A 25,650-nucleotide genomic window follows, 5' to 3' on the forward strand; every position below is an offset into this window, starting at 1 on the left:
TTCTCCAGTGTTCAAGGTGAAGAAGCCAGAGAAGAATTCCCTTCTTCATGGAAACGAAGAGTGGCAAAATGGTGTTTCCATCTAGCAAAGTCCAAAGGAAATATTCCTTTTCTTCTCCTACTTTCTGCTTCAGATCAGTTTGTAAAATATTTTATCATAACTTAAGGAACTTGGTTCTTATACTTTAGTCTTTTGTATTTTTGCAACTCTTGTGGTTGTACAGTGCAGTGATTTAGAATAACATTAGCCCTTTACAAGTTTGTAACAGTAACAAAAGGACTATGGTAAAAAGTCATCTTGCTTTTACAGTTCATGGCTGACCTCAAATAATATGTACACCATTTTCTGTTAACATTTCAGTGTAGACCATTATAACTTTTCTGTTAGAAAAGGTGAAAAACACTTTTTCCTATTAATCAGTGGGCCAACAAAATTTTTAAATTTTTAAAGATTTTGTTTTTTTTTTTTTCCAGTGGCCATCAACTCCAGGGATATGAGCAAGGAAGCAAGCATATCACTTTTGCCCTTTGGCACCTAGAAGAGGGATTTCCAAATTATTTTGCTCCATCTATATCACCCATGTCTCTCCATATATATTGATCTCCCTTTCCATAATCATACATGATTCTGGCTTCTCCACCCCACAAAGTCTTTTCTATCACAAATAGATTTATTCCACTTTTCAATTCTCTAGTATGCTTTCATTGATGAGTAGATAAAATAAAATAAGCTATAACTTTTTCAAAAATACAATTGACATGGTGGGCTTAAACTCAGTGGAGTGTGTCTGCAGAGCTGTGAAACAATGACCCTTGTTTCTCTTCATTGAAGTGATGGGTCAGTGACAGATATGACCATTAACTGTTGTCCCATCTGGACACCTTAACCATCACGTATGACACCAGCCATAGAATTTCCTAACCTGATCTGCCAATGTTGAAAAGGTTAACGAATGTGATTGCTTAAATTTTACTCCTAAGCTACATTTTTTCAGGTATGTCACATCAACGGAGCTTGAGGAGGATTAACACATGAAAGTTTGAATTTCTGAAAGAATGTCCATTTTTCTCAAGTTCTTCAAGACTTTGAAAAAATTACTGTTTTAAAGACTTATTTTATTTTTTGCAAGACATCAACTCTCAGTAAATGTTTATCTTTAATTTTAACCTGAAACTAAGTTTGAGAAATTCCAGTCCACATGGATTTTATTTTCACAAAACTCATCAAAAAGGCTTACAGAAGACTGCGTCTGATGGAAAAAAAAAAAAGATGAAATTGCTACTTCAACTTCAAGAAAGTCTCGAGTGCTTTATTATTACTGTATGACTCAATTTACTCACAAATCTCCAATTGGTTGAAATCCAATTTAAATAGATGAAGAAATTTTAACACTTTCCAAAAAAGAAAGAAAGAAAGAAAGAAAGAAAGAAAGAAAGAAAGAAAGAAAGAAAGAAAGAAAGAAAGAAAGAAAGAAAGAAAGAAAGAAAGAAAGAAAGACAAACAGCAAACAAGCAAGAAAGAGAGAGAAAGAAAGCAGGCAGGGAGGGAGGAAGAGAGGGAGAGAGGGAGGGTTACAGAAGATACACTGACTTTCTGAATATCCACAACACTCAAACTATTAGAATTGGAGTAGGGTAGGTCACTGAACTGGAATTCTTTGATAATGCCTTGAAGAAATCCCTCCATTTGGTGGACTCTCAATAAGGACTCACTGTGGTCAGTACCACCAACCACTTTAGCACTTCCCTCTTCATTTCCCTACATTCTCTCCTCAACCCATATTTGTAACAAGGCCAAGGGGCTCACCATCTGCCTGTGAGCATTTCTGCTTTCTACTGAAAGAAAATGAGCCCTACAGCTGACAACAAATACAAATCATGCCTTCCAGCCTTCCCTTGCCTTCTTGATGATCTCTAGACCTTTGCTTCTTTTCTAAGGACCCTTAACTGATTCCTCAACTTCTTTATACTGGGCCTGAATGTCAGACACTGGAGAAACAGAACTCAGTTTTCAACCAGGCCCTGGGCTGACTTGCTTCACCAGGCTGCTTTCAGATGAAGAATTCTTCTAAGCATTGTGCTTTGTCTGCAGGCATCAGCCTGGACCAATGGAGACAGCCTGGGCTTTAGCACCAGAGCGGTCTGAATTTGAATCTTTGCTATTAATTTTATCAGCTGTATGACCCACACTGCAGCCAGGGTGTTCTTTCCAAGATGCAGTTCTGATCAAGTCCCTGTCTTCCTTAGAACACTTCAGTAGCTTACTATTGCTTTTTGGATAAAGGCTGTGATGGTTAGTTTTATGTATCAACTTGACTGGGCCACGGAGTGCCCAGATATTTAACTAAATATTTTTTGGGGTGTTTCTGTGAGGATGATTCTAGATGAGGTTAACAGTTGAATTGGTCGATTGAGTAAAGAAGATTGCCCTCCCCAATGCGGTTGGGCCTCATTCAGTTCATTGAAGGCCGGAATAGAGTAAAAAGGCTGAGTAAAGGAGAATTCACTCTCTCTGCCTGTCTTTGAGCTGGGAAATCAGTCTTAATCTGCCTTCAGACCCAGACTCGGACTGAAGATTACACTCTCAGCTCTTCTGCTTCTCAGGGCTTTGGACTTGGACTGGTATGACACCATCGCTCTCAGAGTCTACAGCTCGCTGATTGCAGATGTTGTGGCTTAGCCTCCATAACTATGTTACTATTCTCCTTATAATACATTTACAATTTCTGTTTCTCTGGAGAACTCTGACTAAAACAAAGACCAGACCTTGCATTCTGGCTTGCAGGCTCTGCAGATTCTCTGTCTCAACTCTTCCTTGAGCTTCTACCCATACTACTCTCTCATTCACACTCTAACTCTAGCCCTATTGCATCTCTCTCAGTATAATGAGCTCTTTTGCTTGATTCGAAAGCAGGGGACAACACACTTTTCCTGTAAATGGCCAAATGATAGGAATTTTGTTTAGGCTTTGCAGGCCAAATAGTCTCTATTGAAACTGTTCCCCTCTGCCATTGTGGTGCCAGTGCAGCTGTAGACAACACATACATGAATGGGTGTGGCTGCATGACAATTCAACTAACACATGGGAGATTGGGGCCAATTGGTGGGAATGCATATTGGGCTGGGCCTTAGTTTGCTGACCCCTACTGTACACCTTCATCCATGCTGTTTATTCTCTCTGCCTGGGACACCTTCCGTCTTCCCTTCAAATGGCAAACCCATTTTTAGCTGTTTTTTTTTTTCCTTGCCCTAGTTAGATGCCACTTTCTCCAGAAGTTTTCCTTTATGCCAACTCTAGATTATGTACCCTCTCCCCATGAACTTTTAATGTGCCTTATACTTTCTGCACTATTGGCTCATCACTCTGTATTGCAATTGCCTATTTATGCATTTTTTTTTTTTAATCTCTCCCTAAACTGTAAAGTTCCCTAGGTCAGGAAATTTTTTTTTTTTTTTTTGAGACAGAGCCTTGCTCTGTCACCAGGCTGGAGTGCAGTGACGTGATCTCAGCTCACTGCAACCTTCGCCTCCTGGGTTCAAGCTATTCTCCTGCCTCAACCTCCCAAGTAGCTGGGATTACAGGCACGTGCCATCACACCTGGCGGATTTTTTATATTTTAGTAGAGACGGGGTTTCACCACGTTGGCCAAGATGGTCTCGATCTCCTGACCTCGTGATCCACCCGCCTCAGCCTCCCAACGTGCTGGGATTACAGGTGTGAGCCACTGTGCCTGGCCCAACAGGGACCATTTTATCACTTTATACCCAGTACCTGAACCTAGTAGGCACCCAGTGAATAGTAGTTCTTATTGTTATTATTGCTATGGCATGATTATATTAAGTGAAATATTGTGGGCAAGTCCAAAGATCTAGCTATTCTTCTATCAGAAGAATCAAAATGACAATCATATAGCCAAAAAATTTCTCAAAACAGGGCTTCCTCGAGATCTAGATGGAAGAAATTTTAACTAATAAACCAAGGCAATAGCCTAAGCCCCAAATTGGTGGTTCCTAGCCTTCCTGTACATTGGAATCACCTCAGAGGGCTTTAAAAATTACTGATGTCCAGATCCTATCTGTAGAAAGCTTTATTTAATTGTTCTGGAGTGCAACCTTGACATGGCATCTTTACAGTCTTCACAGGTGTATTGGTTTGCTAGGGCTGCCTCAACAAATTATTACAAACTAGGTGACTTGAAACAACAGAAATATATTCTCTCACAATTCTGGAGGCCAGGAATCTGAAATTAACTTCTTGACAGTGCTATGTTCCTCTGGAGGCTCTAGGGGAAAATCCATCCTTGCCTCTTCTATGTTCTGGTTCCTGTCACATTTCTTGGTATTCCTTGGCTTGTGGCCACATGACTCCAATCTCTGCCTCCTGTTCACATCTCTGTCTCCTGTGCATGCGTTCTCCTCTATGTCTCTTAGCAGGATACTGGGCTTTGGATTTAGGGCTAACTTGGAGAATCCAGCATGATCAAATTTTCAAGACTTTAACTTAGTTACATCTACAGAGACTTTTTTTTCCAAATAAGGTAACATTCGCAGGTTCCAGAAATTAGGATATGGATCTATCTTTTTATGGGCCACCATTCAATCCAATGCAGCAGTTAATTCTGATTTACAGCCACACCCTAAGTAGTATGTACACAGTTGTGGGTGGGCCTGTCATATCTGAGCCTGGGAATTGTGCTGGAATTGACCATTTCTTTTGCCAGGTGTGAATGATTGTTTTGGAGCATTCTTTGCCCCATGGAAAGAGGAACGAGGGTTAAGGATGGGAACGAGGGTTAAGGAGGGATGATGAGGAAATTTCAGGCAAGTGTGGCAGAGGGGATGCAAAGCCTGCACTTGATAACTAATATATACCTATTCTGCCCTTTATTCCTCTCTCTTTCAGAAGCATTTTTCTCTCTATAGGGGAATCTGTAATATCCATACTTCTCTTTCCTTTAATAACAAAACAAAACAAAACAAAACTTTCCTTGGTTGAAGCATTCTGTCTTAGATTAAGTACCTACAGTCTTTATTATTTCATAATCTTCCAAAGACAACCATGCCCTTCACTTGAGTCAGACTTTTAGACAAAACCCTGGGAAGGCTTTTGGTATGTTTCTGTAGGTATTTGAGACGTTCACAATAATGATACAGGTGAGGCTGCTCTTCTAGGAAGCAAGATCTCTTCTTATATTTTAGTAAAAGTAAAACTGCCTTACACTGAGTTTGAAAACTTAAAAGGGAAAGAAATGAAATGTGTTTTTTCTCATGAAAATAAGAACCCCTTCATGCCTCTCTGCTGTTTAATTTTCCAAAGTCATTTTCTTTAGCTCTTAATAGAAATAAGTTTGAAAATCTAACAATGTTAATTGTGTTCTGTAAGGAGGTCATGAGGTTGCAGATAGAACGCTCAGTTACCTTTTGAGTTTTCCTTTCTGCCGTCTTTTGGGAACCAAACACCATTAGAAGTTCCAATAATCACAGTACAAGCAGTACTTTCATGGCAGTCCTTCAGCAACCTCCTTGAAGGGAAATGTCTAGTCCTTATTTATAATAACATAATAATGTGATTTTGAAAGAGACAGCATGATTGTGGATTTTCTTTTGACTAAAAAAAAAAAAAAAATAGACCCTACGTTTTTGTTTTTTAAGGGAGAGAGTAGAAAGTTGTTGGATGCTGTTTAGATAAGTAGTAAAGAGAATATCCTCATTAATGCATCCTGCCTTCTGAGATGCACGCTAATACCCCCCGCGTGCTGGCACCAACTCGCCTCTACTGTTTTGTTAGAAAAAAAAGAGGAAACACTCATTCTGCTCATTTTAACTTTATTGTCTCATTCTGATTCTAATCCCCAAATAAAAAGGGCAAGGTCTTTCTGCTGAGTCAAGACTTTCAGCAATTTGGCAAAAAGTCCCATTTTTTTTTTCTTCCCAGTTTGGATGAGAAGCTGAGCAACCCTGGTAGATTAATTTAGGTAACTTTTCAGGTGTTCTTACTGAAATGAGAATTGCCAGAAAAAAAAAAAAAATACAGAAATGCTAGCACTTAGCAGAAATGCAAATGTGGCATTTGTTCAGCTTAATGTGAATAGCCTTGCCCAGGCAACAACAGAAGAGACAATTAGAATGCAGTCATGGTTCCAAAAATTCACCCTTTTATCCAACTAATATGACATTCTTTTTTTTCTTAAAAAAAGCAAAATAAAAAGAAAGGAATGAAAGAAAAAGGAGAAATATATGTGGTTTTGCTTCAGTTACTAACACAAAATTACCAATTTGGTACGGGCTTTATTTTAACTTAAAAAATCTGTTATTGTGCAAGTTTTGTCAGAACAAAGTAGCAATAAAAGAATTTCATGCCTGCACTGATTTCATTATGGCTGGATTTTAACAGCAATGGAACATGGGTCAACCTATGTTAGGAATGACAGTTGGTGTTATCCACTGAGGACTGCGGGAGAATAGCCATGTTTATTGCCCATCATTTCTCAATGATTTTATGCCATCATTTGGGAGATGAATAAAATAACTCTGTAGCAGGCATGCATGTAAATAAATTAAGCATTAAGAACCAGCGAGTTGTAATCATCTTTCTTTGAGAATATACTAAATAGTTGTAATCAATGAAAAGGACAAGAAATTGCATTAAATTGCCTTTTCCAGCTACAATAGCACACCAGCTAAAACAAGACTCAGGTTGGAGGGATGTCTGAGGGGAGAGAAGAATGCAGTTGTGTTCTGGGTGTTTCAAGCTATAAAACCACACTGGGCAAATAATGCATAGGTCATTTTACCTTCCTAAATGAAAGTATCTATTGTTGATAAACAATGAGTGAACTCTTTAGCAATATATTACCATCTGCCTCACTTAAGCATTCAAGTCTTCTAGTCCTGAGAACCACGGCAAATATAAAACTCTGGCATCATCATGCCTCTTTAGACAATGATCTGACGAAGATCATTTGCTTGGCCAAATTTTAATCAGGCTTCTGAACCAATTCCTAAGCTCATCTATGCATTTCCTTGTAAAATCTCATTGTAGCCAAAAAACCTGCTAAGCGAGTTTAGCATGAAACCCCCACCGCTGACATCGGATCACCCTCCTTATCTAAGTTTCCTCATTCGTTAATATCACGCATGAGATGTGTGGTCAACCTGACCGGTCTTCAGCAAGAATCCTGTTAGGTCAGTTTAGCCAGAATTTCCATTACCTCTGAATCTCCCTCTTAGTGACTTTGACCACTCCCCTTGCCTCCTTGACTGTAAATTCTTACTTGCCTTTGCTGTATTCAGAGTTGAACCCAATCTCTTTCCCCCACTGCAAGATCCCATCACAGTGGCTCCTATACCTATCACAATGTTTCTAAATAAAGTCTCCCTTACAGTGATTTAAGAAGTATCACTGAATAACATTTTTCTTTAACAGATCATCTTAATTTTTGAAAGATTCCTTTTAAAAATTAAGGTTGAATGAGAATAAAAGGAGGATTTGATAAAGAGATGTAGATCTCTTCCCTTTTTCTTGAGAAGGAAAACAGGAGCTGTATATAGGGAAGCCTTTTCTAATTGCAGGCTAGGGCTCCTCTCCTTCCAACGTGACTTCACCCACATGTGCCAGCAAAATTAGGGGGCTTGAAACTTTGTACTAGGCACTTTTACATTCCTTGTTTGTTATTCTGCAAATACATATTGAATCTCTAGTACTATGGCCAGAAACTCTTCTAGGAACTAGGGCTACAAACATGAACAAAAACAACAAAAAGTCCTTCCTCTAACGAGTTTTTATTGTAGGGGAATAAATAAATAAATAGATAAAATATCAAGTAAAGATGTGTGCTTATAAAAAACTTATGGCAGGGTAGGCTCTATGGATTCAGAGCATCAGGAGGGGTATATGTTCTGTCATGCAGATTAGAAAAGGCTTTGCATATAAGGTGACATTTGCCATGCTTGACTGAAGTAAGGAGGTGGATTAGGGAAAGTTAACAGTACATGCAGATCCTCTCGGGCAGTGATAAACGTTGCATGTTCTTATTCTAGAAAAAGCAAGGAAGCCAGTATGGATGAAACCAATAAGAGAGGAGGGGAATGTGAGGCAGTGAGATAAGAGAGAAATTAGGAGGACAGATCACGTAGGGTCATTGGCCATGGTGAGGATCTCACATTTATTCTGGATAAGGTAGGATACCACCAGAAGATTTGATTGAGCAGAGGAGCAATATGATCCACTAGACACCTTTCATGGTTCCCATTTTTACTTAGAGCAAAAAACGAGCACTCATTAGTGAGGTTGTGCTGGAGAAGCTTGCTGGAAAATGGCAAGTAAGGTGTAATTCCAATAATGTTACTTCATAGGGTTAGGCAGACAAATTGTACTTGAAGGAGGTACTGTGAGCAAATGGCATCTGATTCCTGTAAGTGCAATAACAATGCCATTGCCACAAAACAGTTGCAGATAGTTTTACATTTTTCAACATGCCATTATGTGTATGTTCTCCCTTTCTTTCTGTGCATTAGTCAAGGAAGGTAAAGACCTATGTTAAATTTAGGGAAACTGAGGCATAGTAATTTTTAAATGTTAGCCAACTGCAACATTTAATGAATAGTACAATTATATGTGGCAAACATTTTTCTAGACCTATATATACATGGTTTAAACCCGTTCAGTCTTTCCCCAGATTCTATGAGTTGTGCCATTTTACAGATGAAGAAACTGAAGTATAGAGAGATAACATATCCTGCTCAAAGTCATACAGCTAAGAAATGACAGAGAAAAAATTCATCCAGACTGTTTTCACCAAAGCCCTAATTCTTAGAAGATATTTAATTGGTTCAAGGTCACATAGTTTGTAGATAAGTGACTTGATTCTGAGTAGTTGTTTTCCCAGAAGAGTGACTATAATTTGACTCACTCACATTAATTCCAGATCATTATGTAAATGGATGAATGGCAGAGGGTGGGAGACAGGTTTCTCACTGCTGGAGTGAGAGTTTACAAAAAAGCAAGGGGAGGAAGCTGGAGTGAGACATGTAGTAATGATTGAAATTGGAGACATCAGTATGAACTCATACTTAACTAAATATACATGCAGATAATTACATATAGAAATATCTAGGCCAGACATGGTGGCTCCCACCTGTAATCCCAGCACATTGGGAGGCCAAGGCAGGTGGATCGCTTGAATTCAGAAGTTCAAGACCAGCCTAGGCAACATTGCAGAAATATGTCTCTACAAAAATTACAAAAATTAGCTGGGTATGGTAGCACACCTGTAGTCCCAGCTACCTGGGGGACAGAGGTGGGAGAATCGTTTGAGCCCGAGAGGCTGAGGCTGCAGTGAACCTTGATTGTGCCACTGCAGTACAGCGTGGGTGACAGAGTGAGACCCTGTCTCAAAAAAAAAAAAAAAAAGAAAAAAAGAAAAAAAGAAAAAGAAATATCTATAGACACCTGTGTATCTTTAAATCTACACACATATGTATTTCCTTGCTCTTTAAGCTCAGAGGGCATAGAGGAGCCAACACTCCAGTAACATTAGCAGAGATCTTGGTTTTCATTCTCCAGTAAAAGAAGCAAGGATTCTATCTTAGTTGTTTGTGTTGCTATAACAAGATACCTTAGAATAGGTAATTTATACACAACAGATTTTGTTTCCTTATAGTTCTTGAAGCTGGGAAGTCCAAGATTGAAGCACCAGCCTTGGCGTCTGATGAGGGCTGCTCTCTGCCTCCCAGATGGCACCTTGTTGTTGTGTCCTCACATGGCAGAAGGTGAAAGGGCAAGAGAGTGCTTCCATTGACCTCCAGCACTTTTGAAGGTTGTCACCTCCCAGAGGCCACACTTCTTAATACTGCTGCACTGAGGATTAAGTTTCAACATAAATGTTGAAGGGGACGCCATTACTTAAACCATATCAGGCTCCTTGAAGAACTGGCTTAAAACGGCAGATGTACGTCTGGGGCATGAAATATACGAGAATAGCCTGAAGCATCTTATAGTGCCATAAAATAAGTAAGTGCTCAAAGGACAAACAAAAATAACACACAATGAAAGAAAGAATGCCAAAGGAATACAACTGAAAGAGCTCTAAGTAGCCAGAGTTGAAACAATTTGACAATAAATAAACAAATAAATAAAGTATTGGATGATAACTTTAAATATAAGATAAATATCCACGAGCCCTACTGATATAAGTAAGGATTGATTAAACAAATGAGGGAGAATAGACAACTCCTCCGTGCAGAAGAATTCCAAATAATTTATGTAAATCTCCACTCTCAAAGATACAGAGCATAACACCTTATTCTTTAGTGTTGCTGCACACAACACCTCATCCAGGTGATCAAGGGTCAACAACAGTGACGTCATGTTGATAGTACGTATCCATGATATGATGTAGTGAAAAATAGTATTTTTCCTCTGTGGTTTTCCTCCCCTAAACCCATAGCCCCAATCTAATCATGAGAAGAACTTTGGACAAATCCCCAAAGAGACATTGTGTGGAATATCCCACCAGTACTCCTCAAAACTGTCACGGTCATCAAAAACAAAGATAGCCTGAGAAATTGTCACAGTCGAGAAGAACTAAAGGAAGTATGATGATTAAATGTGATATGGTATCTTGGATGGGGTCAGAAGAATGACATTAGGTAAAGACTGAGGAAATCTGAATAAAGTATGGACTTTAGTTAATAAGAAGAAGGAGGTATAAATATTGTTTCATTAATTGTGACAAATGCTAATGTAAAATGTTAATAGGGAAAATTGAAATCAGGGCATATGGGAATTCTATTATATTTGCAATTTTTCTGTAAATCTAACACTGTTCTAAAATAAGAAATTTACATGTATAAGAAAAAGTAACTGAAGACAGAATTCCTAGGTAAAGTACTCAGAGAATAAGGGGTGGGCAACAGGAGAAAGAGAGTTGAAGAAGAAAATAAAGGTAGTTATTTTCTGAGACTTTAACTTGAACTAATTAACAGGTTCGCCTACTTCATTCATCTGTTTACCGAACACATATCATTTGCCTGTCTGCCTGTACCAGGACCTCTGCCAAGAGATAGAGACACAGTGGTCAACCAGGAAATGGCATATCCCCTGTCCTCAGGGAACCAAATGAGTAGAGAAGACAAAATTTACTAAAATAAACATTTGAGTAAATGTAGAATTTCAAGGGTCGTTAGAGTTACAAAGGAGAGGTACACACTACCATGAGAACACAAAAGGGGCATTTGTGTCCATCAGAGAAGCTAAGAAACATGTCACAGAACCAACATGAAACCCACAGTGGTAACATATGGACCACTGTGAGAATGTAGGGAAATACTTGAGCTCTTTACCAAATATAACGGCAGCATTTGAGATTTCTTCGCTTCATTTTGTTTGTTGCAGTTAGCCCAGATTGACTGTTGTGCAAACAACTTCCATTGGTTTAGTTTTTGATAACTCATTTTATGATAGGCAGCTGCTTCTTATTTGAAGTGAGAGACAAGGTAAGAAAGAATTCAGAAGATTTGAAAGCTACCTGACAGGGTCGCTTCATGATAACAAACAGCCATTCTCAATGTTTGAAGTGGAGGGCATTACTTCCTCAGGGTCTTGCCAGTTTTTTCTCTTTCGTTTTTTGTTTTTTTCAACTGTGTGCTCCCCCTCCCTATTCCAATGATTTCTCCCATAGATAAGAAATAATTGCTTGTTTCTTGAAGAATTTTTTTAAAAGGGCTATCCTAAGGCTGCATTTCTCATATTTGGTATGAATATGACTAATGTCTATTCTAATCCTTGAGGCATTCTTAAGAAGAGGCAGCAAACGAATTTTAAAAAGGCTTTAACCTTTTTCCTTTGCTCATTATGTAAATTCTATTTTTCAGCTTCCCTTTTCCCCCCACCATCCACCCTTCATGCTTACTCCTCTCCTGTTTATTTTTCTGAATGAGTTTTCTTCTCTTTTGTCTTTTTTCAGGATAGATGTTATCCTTCACATTCTTTCTGGGTGGAGGGGGATATACTAAGCCTATTAATACGTTTACCTATTTAGCTATTTAGAATATGGTGAAGGACAAGGAAAATAAAATGAGTAAGCGGTGCCTTCTGAATAATGCCATGGAGCTTATGGTAATGGCGGAGCCTTTTCTGAGCATTAAAGTGGTAATCTGGCTGCATTGTTAGAGTAAATAGAGTATTCAGCCTTCTCATCTTTCATATGTAACAACAGCCCAAGTATATTAATTATAACTTCAGAAATCAGTGTGAGCTTCTAACACACAGGTACCATTTTCCTAAAGGCAGGAAGAAACAGTGTTAGCATAGAAATAAAATAATCCTCATAGTCACTGCTCACCTTTGCCCTCATTTTCATTCCTGGTTTTATTCAGGAGTAACTAAGCAGGTTAATGTCACAGAACTGCCTGTGATTATCTTTAGTTTAAACAACAGTGTCTGCCCAAGATAAATGCACGTGTGAGATAGATTTCACCCCTGAGAGCAGTTCATCTTTCCTTCTGCGTGCCATTTTCCCTGTACTGCCCCTCAAATGGATTCTGAACATATAGATTACATTATCACATTAAATGAGGATGAGTAAACTTCAAAGGGTTCAGAGTTAAGATGCACCTGGACGTTTAGATTCTGACTTGAAAGTGAGCTCACATTAACTGATCCATAAAGCTGTGATGGAGACACCTAATGTCGTTGTCAAATTCCTCTGAGTAGTTTTGAAATGAGCCAAACCAAATGCAGGACTTCAGGGCTTGTGAGTTATTCTCTCTAAAGTGATGCTGCAAAGGAACATAACATAATGATTGACAATTTTACTAAAATCATATATTATAAAAGTGTATTTGTATCAGTACTCACAGCCAATTGTGTACCTACCCAGTTGTAACCATTTAGTTATTACACAAGAAAAAAATGTGTATAAATCGCAGTTTGGGGACACATAGAAACAACACTATATACAAATTAAAATGTGTATTCATTGGTTTATTCCTTTGTTTATTCATTCAACAAATACAGATGGGGCTTCCACTGCATCCAACCACCATGCAATCAGGTGAGTCCATGAGGATATCTTTAGCCACCAGGCTGTGAGCTGAAATGACACGTGTCATTTCTGGGCCAAAGATTTTAATTGCTGGTGCAAGACTCTCCAGAGCTCTCTTCCTCTGCTGGGTGACTGAAAGGTTCACACATCTCAGATGGTTCAGTTATAATACCAGGGGGACTATTAGCCTGGGTTCTGAGCGTAGCCCTCACTAACCCACAATGGATGTGTAGTATGGGTGAAAAACAAATCCTTGTTGTGTTAAGCCATGGGATTTTGAGATTGATTTGTTATTGCAGCATAACCTCGTTTTTCTTGGCTAGCTAGTGGAGTAGTTAATGCCTAAGTGGCAATCATGATTATAAACATTTCCATGTATTAAGTTCATAGCAAAAATCCTGGAATATAGCCATTATTATCTGCATTGCAGAGATGAGGAAACTGAAGCTCAGAAAGTTAAGTTACTCAAGGTTTCAGTGTTTATAAGCAGCAGAGAAAGGCACTGAACCAAAAGCTGTGTCCATAAATGTTTCTCCTATACTCTAAGTATCATAATCAGAAGCTACACATAAGAAGGAAAAAGATCTTTTCCAATATTAGAAAGATAATTGCTAATTCATCTATGTAGTTCAAACCTGTATGGTATCCATAAAACAGAAATACCCCTGTAAACAGTGTGTCCCACAATGCATTCTACAAAATCTTCAAGATATTAATAGAACTTGTTCTATGGTCAAATAATTTTGTGGGGCTATCTATACTATTCATATAAATAGTATGCTTCCATTCAGATTCACTTAACTTCCCCTGTCTCCCAGCTGCTACTGTTGTCTTTTTGGCTATAGCTGCTACTACCTCATCTACCAGCATTACCAGCTCTCTTGGCAAGTATCAGACTACAGCAAGGCCCCCATTACTCCTGTTGCTGTGGAGTTAAGACACAGTTCACTGATGTGTCAGCAAGACATACTGGTGCTTGCTAGAAATAGATTGCTACTGCATGGCAGCCACCACATGGGTGAGCCTGAAGCCCTCCCAATGGGCAAAGATGCAGGTAGTATACAACAATTGGCCACAGACTTGATGTAGAGAAGTACCTGTGATATGGATATGCATTGACTTCTCGGCAGCACAATGGGCTACCTAGTTGGCTCATTAACTAGAATAAACGAAACTAAAGGATCAATAACTAGAGTGTCTGGGATGGAGCTAGGTAAAGGGATCTGTGGAAATGGGTAAAAACAAGCCAGCTTTGATAGGTTTAGAGATCAAAGAAGAATATCTCTAAAAAGATCAGATTTGAGGGAAATACAGTAAGACTTTCCTTGATACTCAATGCCCTCCAGTTGCTCACGACTGTAGCTTTTACCATAGAACCCTATTTCTTCTGATCTCAATATGGAACTAATCTATATTTATATGAAAAGCATCACCCTGCCAAAATTACATGTCTATTGTGTGCCCTTCAAAAGTGTAATGTAAATGAATAGGTGTTGGGGACAGATATCCACTACAGCAGCAAAATGGTAGAGGAACTAGCTCTGAGCAAGACAGCCCTTTGCTGCTTCCTGGATCAGAGTCATCAGTTCTGCCTGAGGAGTCTAATTCTTCAGTAGTATCAGCATCTCTCATGAATTTGCCCATTCTGCCCAGTATACAGGCTTCTAAAAGCCTAGGCACACACTAGGAACTCTTGAGACAGCACAGAGCTATGTAAGGGTATAGCAGGACTGAAATGTTTGATGGGAGAAAGAAGGGCAAGGATAGTAACATTTGTGCTACTAGCAGTGTTTCCTGAAGTATTATTCCTTACAGTTATTTTTCTAGGAAGTAGGGGTCCCTGAAAATGTGATAGTAATGCTGAAGATAAAGTAGTGAAGTCCCCTCGGATGACATGGACTTGAATCCTGGCTATGCAACTTACTCAGTAGGTAACTCTGGGGAAATAGTTTAACCTGTCTCAGTTCTCTCACCTGCAAATTGGGTGTAATAGACAATATCCACTCTGCACGTAAAGTTATCACGAGTTTTAATAAGACCGTGGTTCTTTCATTATTTGTATAATCTTGGGCAAGTCAATTAAATTTTCTGAGTCCCCTTTTCTTCATGTCATCTCTATATTAGAGGCTTAGTTCCAATAATCACCATGATCCTTCCAGCTCTGATATTTGATGTCTATGCAAATGGAAGTGTTCACTGGGAAATGTCAGAGAAATATAAATCTGATTATCCTTATAGTTTATAATATTTGTATTAATATTACTATTTTGAATGCAGCAGTCCTTAGGAACCAACTTCCTCTAAGGAAAGAAAAAGTATGATCTTTAATATTCTCCACCTGGGACTGTTGTCCATGGCAGGGATGTGTCTCTGTAAAGGCCATTGCTAAGAAGCATGGAGCCCCTTTGCTCCTCCTGCTTGAAATTGATGCCCTTTCCTGCTCTAACCACCAGAGGGGAGACATCATCTGTTTCATGTTCTGATTTACACACAGGCGCTACCAAAGGCAGGTTTGAAATTAATGAATCCACGCCCTCAGAAGTCAGAAGCAGCAGAATCATCTATTTCTCATTGATTTCTAGACAAGAAGAGGAATGAAGACTCTGCCCTCTCACCTTCTCTCCTCTGCTCTCCTTGGAGGATGAATGGGGTACTGCAAAGGAAACCTGGTTTCCAAAGGGTCATAAAAGTGCTCCTGAAAGTCACCATGTTTTCATTCCTTTACAATGATGATAAACTACTTATTAAGTTTTACTGAGGAGTTGGCACTGAGCTCTGTTCTTTGCTAGTATTTTCTTGTTTAATTCTCACAACAACTCCATGAGGTAAATATTCATCTTCTACCCAGGACATGAGGGCATATAAAAGGTAAATAACTGAGAAATCAGTAAAATGGGGATTTCAATCTATGTTTGACCCAAAAGTATGAATTCTAAGCCAGCAGTTCTCAACTTTTTTGGTTGCAGGACTGCCTTACCTTATCAAAAATGACTAAGGGTCCCCGAAAGCTTTTGTTTGTGTGTGTTACATCTACGAATATTTATTGTATTAGAAATTCAAGCTGTGAACAACGTAAAGCACAAGAATATACAAGCAAACATTCCACTAGTAACATTTCCACTCTGGAAAACTCCACTGTACATTCAAGAAAGAATGAGAGTAAAAGAGGCAAATGACATCTCAGTATAATTATGAAAATACTTTTGACTTTGTGGACCCCTTAAAAGAGTTTTGGAGACCAACACAGGTTCCTAAGCCATACTCAGTAAACCACTGCTATAAACTTCTACATTTTGCTGTATCCTACTGCACACTACGCTAACATGCTTTGAATGTCTAATGTAATGTTCAAGTTGACATAAGTATCTTCTACAAATCAGACAGTATCTATAATTCTCAAATGTGTTCTCTATAGTAAAGAATGCCCCCTCTCTCTCCTTTGTATTTATTTATGCATTTATATTTTATATTTTTATTTTTTGAAACAGGGTCTTGCTCTGTCACCTGGTCTGGAGTGCAGTGGTGCAGTCATGGCCCACTGAGTCCTCCATCTCCTAGGCTCAAGTGATCCTCCTACCTCAGTCTCCCAAGTAGCTGGAACAACACAAACCCATCACCACACCTGGCTAATTTTTTATTTTTTGTAGAGTCAGGGTCTCACCATGTTGCCCAGGCTGGTCTCCAACTCCTGGCCTCAAGCAATTTTTCCACCTCAGCCACCCAAATCACCATGAGCCACCATGACTGACCCTCTCTGTCTCTTTTAAATGTAAGAGTTAAAGTCTTTATATTTTTCTCTTCAAACAATAATTATGAAAAACCTATACAAATGAAAGATGGTATTACTATTATTGCCAACTCTTCATAATCCTTCCTCTTTACTTATAGAGTTCTGAAAATCTACATGTTACCAGATAATTTTGCATCATTGCATTCTATACAAAAAGATGCTATTGGAAGTAGTTCATTTTTATCTTCAGGAAGTATTTATCCAGTGCCTCTATGTGCTCATCACTGAGGTGGACCCCAGGTTTACGATGATGAACGTAACCCAGTCTCTGTGTTCAAGAAGCTCAAAGTCTGGAGGGAAGGATAAACAAATCAAATGTAATGTATAAAAACAATGTGACAAGATAGGGATGTAGGAGCACATCGGAAGGATACCTAATTAAGCTTTCAGTGATTCAAGAAGATTAAAAGATATACTAGTAATTTCACTGCTGTATTTAAAAGTTTCCATTTTTAATTTTCATTCCATTATCTAACTTGATGTCACTTTAAACATTGACTTCCAGTTTCTCCCTGCTATTTAAATGTTGAAGATTTCCTTTTTTACACTCTGACATATCACTTTGCATTTTCAAAGTCAAGTCTCATTGTTATTCCTTCTCTAGGTCCTTTTGTATCATTTCTCTGATATCCCTGGTATTCATAATATCTCCCAAATGAGTACCATCTGTGAATTTCATCAGTGCGCTGTCTGTTCCCTATTCTGGCTTATGAATGAAGATGTTAAATCAGAACAGACATTGTAGGGCAGCTGCTTTCTGCCGCACCCCACCAGGAATCGTCTTAACGTTTATGACACCTCTTCGCTTGCATTCATTACCTTTTGTTTATAGTCCTTCAGGTAGCTTTGAATCCCAAGTGATAAGGATGATGTTCAAGTGAATTTAAAGTTTTGTGATTAAAATTTGAATTGAGACATGGCTTGCTTTCTGTTCAGTTCTGAGTTCTGAAAAGCAGTTATCTAACTTCCTCCCCTCTCTGCCTCTATCCCAAAATGACTCTAGTATTTGCTAATAAACTTAAAATCTGCATGTGGGGACTACTTTATCTCAGCGTACAGGATGATAAAATGGAAATTGGTGTCACATTCTGACGTGAGATGAGAGACCATGATGTGGAATTTGAAAGGAATGTTACTTTTAAAATCTGTTAAAAGATTCTTAGCATGTGCAAGAGGTGAGACCCTATTTCTACACACACACACACACAATAGTCAGGCATGCTGGTGCTTACTTGTGGTCCTAACTACTCAAGAGACTGAGGCAGGAGAATCACTTGAAATCTAGGTGTTCAAGGTTGCAATTAGCTAAGATCTCATTACCAGAGTCCAGCATGGGTGACAGAGTGAGACCTTGTCTCTTAAAAAAAATGATTCTTAGCCCAGCACCCCAAGAAGGGTAGCAGTAGTTGGATTATTGGAGATTGCAGAGGAGTTTTGGAGGCAGTTGGTGTGTCGTGAGTCTCACTCATTTACTAAAGTGTAGGAGGGGTACTTCCACCTCCACCTCAAGCCAATAGAGAGGGAATTTAGGATGATTCAGAGAACTTGATAACTATCCTCTAAGTTTGTGGGATACTATATTGGGATCTTTCACCCACAACAACATCTGAAGAGAAGAAGGGGTGACTGTGCTAGGCAGCTTGCTCCTCCAGAATTAATCTGAGCTAAAAATGTGAGGTCATGTGTAGGACATACCCAAGAGAAAGCTGCTTGGGCTCATTGTTGGGTTGTCCAAAGGACTCCTTGCTGCTGAAAGGAGTTCAGCAGAAAGAAGCCAACAGCTCCACTCAATTTCTACTAATGAAGAATGAGAGGTAAGCATTCAGCCAGAATAGAAATGCATTCCTTTAGGTCAAGGAAACTGCAGGTGCAGATGGGGTGGGAATTGTGCAATTCTGAAGAGCCCATGTGTATTAGTAAACTTTTGCTGCGTAAAAACACACTTCAAGACTTAGCAGCTTAAAACTCACAATTATTTAGGTCACCAAGTTAGGTGGAGCTCAGCTGGGCAGCGCTTACAGTCTTGGCTGGCTCACACATGTGTTGTGGTGAGATGTGGGTCAGTTGAGGGGTCACCAGTCTAATGTAGCCTCATCTGGAATAGTCAGTCTCTGCCTCACATGGCTTCTCATCCTCTAGCAGGCTGTTTTGGTGGCACCAAAGCAGATTTTAAAAGTCTTCTTGTGGCTGGAATATCTTTGATTCCTTCACATTCTGTTGGTCATGGCAAGTCACAAGGCCAAACCAGACTCAATGGGTAAGGAAACAGATTCCACTACTTTGTGAGAGAATTGTAGTCTTTTTCTGCATCATTCTGCATGTAACATGAACATGAGCCTGGAGGTACAGCATCCATTTTGTGACCATGAGATTATACACATGCTGAAGAAGGACTCGTGCAGAGGGGGAAATATTGGGGAAACAGATGGAGTTTTAATCACATCTTGAGCCCCTACTAACCTGCCCTTACTACCTACCCCCATGCTTTTATTGCATGAGACAAGCAAATCCCTTTCCTGTTTAAGAAATTATGTGTTAGGGTTTTCTGTTACTTGCAGTCAAATATATTCTTGACTGATGCAATACATTTTTATAGAAGATGAGCTAAACTGAGCTGTACAACTAAAGAGGGATCAAATTGAAAGAAGAATCATAAAAGATGAATTAAGAATTACGTGACAAAACATCAAAGCAAATAGAATTTTTCTGGTCAGAAAAGAAAATGCAGAACTTGGAGAGAGAATTTAGCAAAATTGTGTGAATAGTTAGGTGCAAAAACTTATGAACAGGTTGATCTTTATTTTTTTTTATAGAAAGAACAAAACAAGAACAAAGATTACTCTGTAAGATGGTTAGATGAATGAATTTATCTTTGATGAGAACAATGTAAGTATTGAAATTCTGTCTTAGCATGGTTCTGAATCTCCTTTTCTAGAGATATTGAAGAATGGAAAAATGTCTTTTCAACCTAGGATTAGACCTATTTTTATCTTTGTTTTTTTTGCACATTAGTAACGAGGCAGATTTTTGTTTAAAGGCTGGCTATTAGAATACTGTTGCCTGAATAGCTATGGTAGATATAGAATGTAGTGATATTTGAAGTTTACATACATAAGCAAAGAAGCGGAAGCCCAGCTCACAAAGGGATATTTGATCCTCCATCAAGAGAAAAGCTAAAATCGCATGCTCAGTTGGGTTTATTTGGACCATACTCTCACTCTCTGACAAACAGAAAAAGATCTGGATAGGAAATTGTCTTTGCACACACAAAATTCTGGCTTAATTCTCCTTCCTATACAACTGTACCTCAGTTAAAACAACAACAACAACAATCTGTCTTGAAAAACTCAAGAACCTGGACTACTAAAAATAAAAAGGAAATTTTAACGTAGTAAACAAATTTAGTGAGCACCACGTGTATTTTCTGTTATTAATGAAGACATGATACATTTTTAAAGTATGTATTTTTTAGAAACAAAAAAACAAAAACAAAACAAATCTAGAAGGAGTCTTGACTAGAAAAAATTCAGCCCAACTTTTATCCCTCTCAATCAGAAGTGGGTTTTAGCACCAATCAGCAACCCCTCCTCCAGCACACAAAGGCACTGCCATTTGCCTTGTGAGCAGAACATAAAAAATACACCTTAGCTATTGAATTTGAACATTAAGCAGAATCACTGCAGAGCACATTTTGATGGGTTACTTCAATACCCACCTGGTCTAGTTCACAATATCTGTCTGTACATCCAGTTTATACATATTCTGCAGGCATATTGAACAATATACCATCTATTGTCCCATTATTTATTTTTACATGGCAGTTCTTGTAGCTCAAGCAAACGTTAAGATCATAAAGAGCTCTCTTGAAGGAAATTCTCAGGTGAAGGTACGTTAATGAGAAACCTTAAAAGTTAAACAAATCTGGTTCTTTTTTACTAAACTGGTGGGATAAAAGCAGAATGGCTATTATGAAGAGCAGTTCCATTTGTTTCCTCATGGGAAAAGACCAAACTTTTCTGGACTGCCTTAATTTAAAAACAAAGTCAATTTAAAAAATAAAATATACACCTTGGGATATTACAAAACTTGAAATAATGGCAGGCATTATGGAATGGGAAGCAGAGTTTTTTTGTTTGTTTGTTTTTTGTTTTTTTCCAAAAAAGGAAACTTTAACAGATTTTAAGGGAAAAACAAACAAAACATACCAGAACTCTGAATACGGGCAGCACTACGCAGACTCTATAGTGCAGAACACCACAAAAGAATCAGTTCTACATTGGTAATAGCATAAGAGTGACGTGGGGGCTAATATTTCAGAGAAGAGGAAAGACTGCAGGCATAGGTTTATTATAGACATGATATTTAGCAACATAAAAATGATACCTTCCAGCTGGGCGCAGTGGCTCACGCCTGTAATCCCAGCACTTTGGGAGGCTGAGCGGGTGGATCACCTGAGGTCAGGAGTTTGAGACCAGCCTGACTAACATAGTGAAACCCCGTCTCTACTAAAAACACAAAAAAATTAGCCAGGCGTGGTGGTGGGTGCCTGTAATCCTAGCTATTCCGGAGGCTGAGGCAGGAGAATTGCCTGAACCAAGGAGGCAGAGGTTGCAGTGAGCTGAGATCATGCTGTTGCACTCCAGCCTGGGTGACAGAATGAGACTCCGTCTAAACAAAAAACAAACAAACAGAAACAAAAAACCTTCCAAAGGATTCCCCGCATGGGGCAAAATTTGTTTTTCACTGCTAAGCATAGGAAGGATTAAGAAAGTGGAACAAATTCCCTTGTAACTATAGTATCTCTCATATTTGAATAGCAAGCATGTTCAATCTGTTGCTACATGTTAAGAAAATATTGAGGATACATATGAATAAAGCAAAATAAGAAAAAAGGCTAAATTATGATCTTTAAAAATGAGAATAAAAATCTGTTTTTAAGCCAAGTAGGTGTGATTCTGATAATTATTATATATGATATAACCCATAGAAAGCGAGGTCAAGAAATAAATCTTTGTATTGTTCAGTACTTGGACTTGATATTGTCCTAGAAAAAACAGTGATAAGTCAACAAATGCATCACACATACAACTAAAAAGTCTCCTTCTGGTTTCATATCAATTTAAACAACAATCTTCCTAGGCTAATTTTTTTTCCTAGGCTAAACCTTCTACATGCAGGACCAGTGTAAATCCCTCTACCCTTTCAAACACTAGATCCGAACATCCAGGAACATTCTGCAATGCAACGTGCCTTGAGAAAGAGATGAATTCTGTAGTACCAATGACATAACTGATCGAGGAAGCTGGGAAGAGATTAATACTGATGGGAGCCAGTCAGGCAATGGTGGTTTGTTTCTCCTTGGGTGTTTCCTCCATCTGCTGCACGATCAGTTCATAGAGGGCTCTGCAGAGCTTTGCATAGCCCTCTCCTGTAAGATGCAGAAAATCAAATATCTCATGGCAGGAGATGGCAGTGTCAGGGTGCATGAAGCCCCCATCTGTATGCAGGACCTACACATGGGCAAGCTTCAGCAAGGAAACCTTGAGAAGCTAGTTCACCTTTTGCCTCAAAGGGTTGGGCTTCTTACCTCAAGGTAACATTTCCAGTACAAGAATTTTGCCTTGTGGTTGCCTTATATTGATAAATTGATAGAGTGAATGATGGCCTTGATCCCACCTTCTAACTCTACTGCTGTATTTTCATGGTTGTTTGTTCCTATCCAGACAACAATGACCTTAGGTTTAATATTCTCCAGTTCTCTACTCTTTCGTTTCTATAAAACATGTCTTGTATCTTCCTCAGTTCCAAAATTCAGTGCATGAAATGGGGAAAAAAGCTCTCGCCATATCTCATGTTGCTGCATTAACTGCACCATGGGGTCTCCAACAAACAGAACATTAGGCTTTTTGTCTTTACCATCCAGGACAAATCTGTTGTGCTGAGATATCCATCTGTCGTCTCCTTGAATATCTTCCACTGCATGTGGAATAGCTGCTGTGTTTGAGTCTGCTTGGCTTATTCTACACTCACGTAGAGGGTCCATGGAGGCCCTACAAGGTTGCAGCATTGATGGGTGGTGCGTCTGTCACTCGCTCAGTTCCTGCGGCCCTCCTCCGGCGCGGACCTCCTCGGGCCCCAGCACCAGCAGCAGCCTAGAGATATTTTTATCCCAAAGAAAAAGAATTTAGGTAGCTTCTTTATGGGATTTGTCAGCCCTAGATTTCTTTAACAAATTCTTAATTATGCACATAAGAAATAGATACGTATATAAAGCAAACATGATTCCTTCAATAACTCGAGGTAAGCATTCGAGAAGCAAGAGCATATCCTCTGGAATGCTGTGGTAGTAGCTTATGCTTCTATTTCTTTACACTCAGAGTCAGGATCTTGACTTCATGACTCCCCATACGTCTCACACTTAGCTTTATTCAATAAGGGAATCTCTTTTTCTTACAGTGATTTGGTGTTTTTGTGTATCTCCTTCATAATAGAAAAGTAATTCATTTCACTATCAACCGTCATAGATTTTATAATTAACATTTTAAATCTTGTTTAAATTTTGTCATAGAGCATATTCATCAGTTTATGGGATCTATTGTCATCATTTCCTTAATTTGCTCTAGTTTCTATGTACCACCTGAAGAGCCCACTATACTTTTAAGCTTTCAGTTCAGAATGTCTAGTTTTAGTTATTGCAAATAGTGTACTCATAATACAGGTGATTCTTTCAGTCTTTGAAATATGTTATCTTTCTGTAACTTGCAGCATACCCAGCAAATAAGTCTTATTAAGACAGAATACTATATAGGGGCTATTTACCCTTGTTTAGCCCAACTTGAACATCAAAATCAGGACTGAAGACTATACTAGTGATGTAGTGTCCATAAAGCTCAGTCACTTGCCCAGAGGATTTACAGACAACAGCAGAATTTGAGAATGACTGAAATCTATACTAAAGGATAAAAACTATAAATGTTTTAAAGTATATTCTTTTTTCCCTTCTTTTCTTTTCTTTTCTTTTTCTTTTTTTTTTCAAGAGACAGGGTCTTTCACTTTGTTGTCCAGTTTGAACTGTAGTGGTATGATCATAGCTCACTGCAGCCTCAAACTCTTGGGCTCAAGTGATCCTCCTGCCTCAGTTCACCGAGTAGTTGGGACTATAGGAGCATGCCACCATCCCTGGTTAATTTTTGTGTTTTTTTGTAGAAATGGGATTTTGCTATGTTGCCCAAGCTGATCTCAAACTCCTGGGCTCAGCAATCCTCCCGCCTCAACCTCCCAAAGGGCTGGGATTACAGACGTGAACCACCATGCCTGTTTGGCAAGTTCTTATATTTAAAAGAAAACTGTTTCTTTGCTCACAACACTTTTGATACCAAAGGCATGGGAATTTTTCTTCTTGTACCAACCAGTTCTCTAACTTTCCAGACACAAACTGAGTGTCCTATAGCTTAATTCAATTCTGACACTGACTACGCATAGTTAAGACAGATCTCATAGGTTAAGGGTTCAGTCCCAGAAGACTGCCCTACTGCCAGTCACAAGTACTGGCTGTCCAGGGTGTCCACACTTCTGTCCAACTTAGCTACAAATCAGGGGTTCCCATAATCCTCCCCTCAGGTTCAATAATTTGTTATAACAGCTCACAGAACACAGGGAAACACTTTACTTAACATTTTTATTACAAAGTATTTTATAAAGGCTATAAATCAATAGCCAGATGAAGAGGTATATGGGGTCATGTCCAGAAGGGTCCTGAACAGAAACTTCTGTTCCCATGGATTGGGGTATGCTACCCGTCTGACACATGGGTGCATTCGCCAACCTAGAAGCTCTCCAAATTCCAGCGTTTAGGGATTTTTCTGGAGGCTTTATCATATCGGTATGATTGACCATTAACTCAATCTTCAGTTCCTCTTTCCTCCCCGTATGATAGGGAATGGGGCTGACAGTTTCAAATTTCTAATCATGGTTTGGTCTTTCTGATGACCAGCTCTTCTCCTGAAGCTATTTATGAGCACACTAAGAGTCATCTCATTAGAACAAGAGATTCTAATGTCACCCAAAAATTTCCAAAGGATTTAGGAGCTCTGTGTGAGACATTTTTGTCAACCCCATCACTCAGGAAATTGCAGGGGTTTTAGAAGCTTTGTGTCAGAACAAGAGACAGAGACCAAATATATATTTCTTATTGTGTCATAATATTCAATAAATTATAAATAAGACACTTTGTGTCTGACAGTAAAATCCTGTTTCTCCCCAATAAGAAATTAGATCTGTGGGAATACTAACATACCCATTTGGATTTTTCTTGTAGTGTGTTCTATGACATTCCCATCAGTTGACATGAGAAATGTCTGTATGGTACCTTGCTCTGGGACCCTAATTACTAAGTATGATTTATCTCTAGTCTTTGATAATGCTTTTTCTCAAAGAATAGTCTCTAAATGCTAAGTCATCATCAGTAGCATTTTATGGGGGAGCTTAGCTTCCCATCTTTCCTAAGCACTCAGGAAGATGCCGGCTCGAAGAGAGTTGGATTTACCATGAAGCTAAGAAACTGAAACTTTGGAAATCTTCAATTGCACTACCCCTTTTCCAAGATTCTGTAAATGTGTAAAATTTGCAAAAATGAAATAACTACCACAATTACTGAAGGCCATGGTTTCTTTCCACTCCACTCTCCGCTGTGTCATACTTTCCTTCAAGTCAGATATTGTTGATGTAGCTGCAGGTAATTTGGGAATCTGACTAAGGGAAAATGGGATTAATCATACACTAATTTGTGTTTAGTGGATGTATTTGTGTAGCTCGG

At 38.8% G+C, this 25,650-nt stretch overlaps 1 pseudogene; it reads right to left on the minus strand.

Moving 5' to 3' along the window:
- Nucleotides 1–21,464: 21,464 nt before the first annotated feature.
- Nucleotides 21,465–23,862, minus strand: LOC101015864 (annotated as a pseudogene).
- Nucleotides 23,863–25,650: the final 1,788 nt, after the last annotated feature.

The sequence above is a fragment of the Papio anubis genome, chromosome 9 (assembly GCF_008728515.1).
Source record: "Papio anubis isolate 15944 chromosome 9, Panubis1.0, whole genome shotgun sequence".
NCBI classification, from domain to species: Eukaryota; Metazoa; Chordata; class Mammalia; order Primates; family Cercopithecidae; genus Papio; species Papio anubis.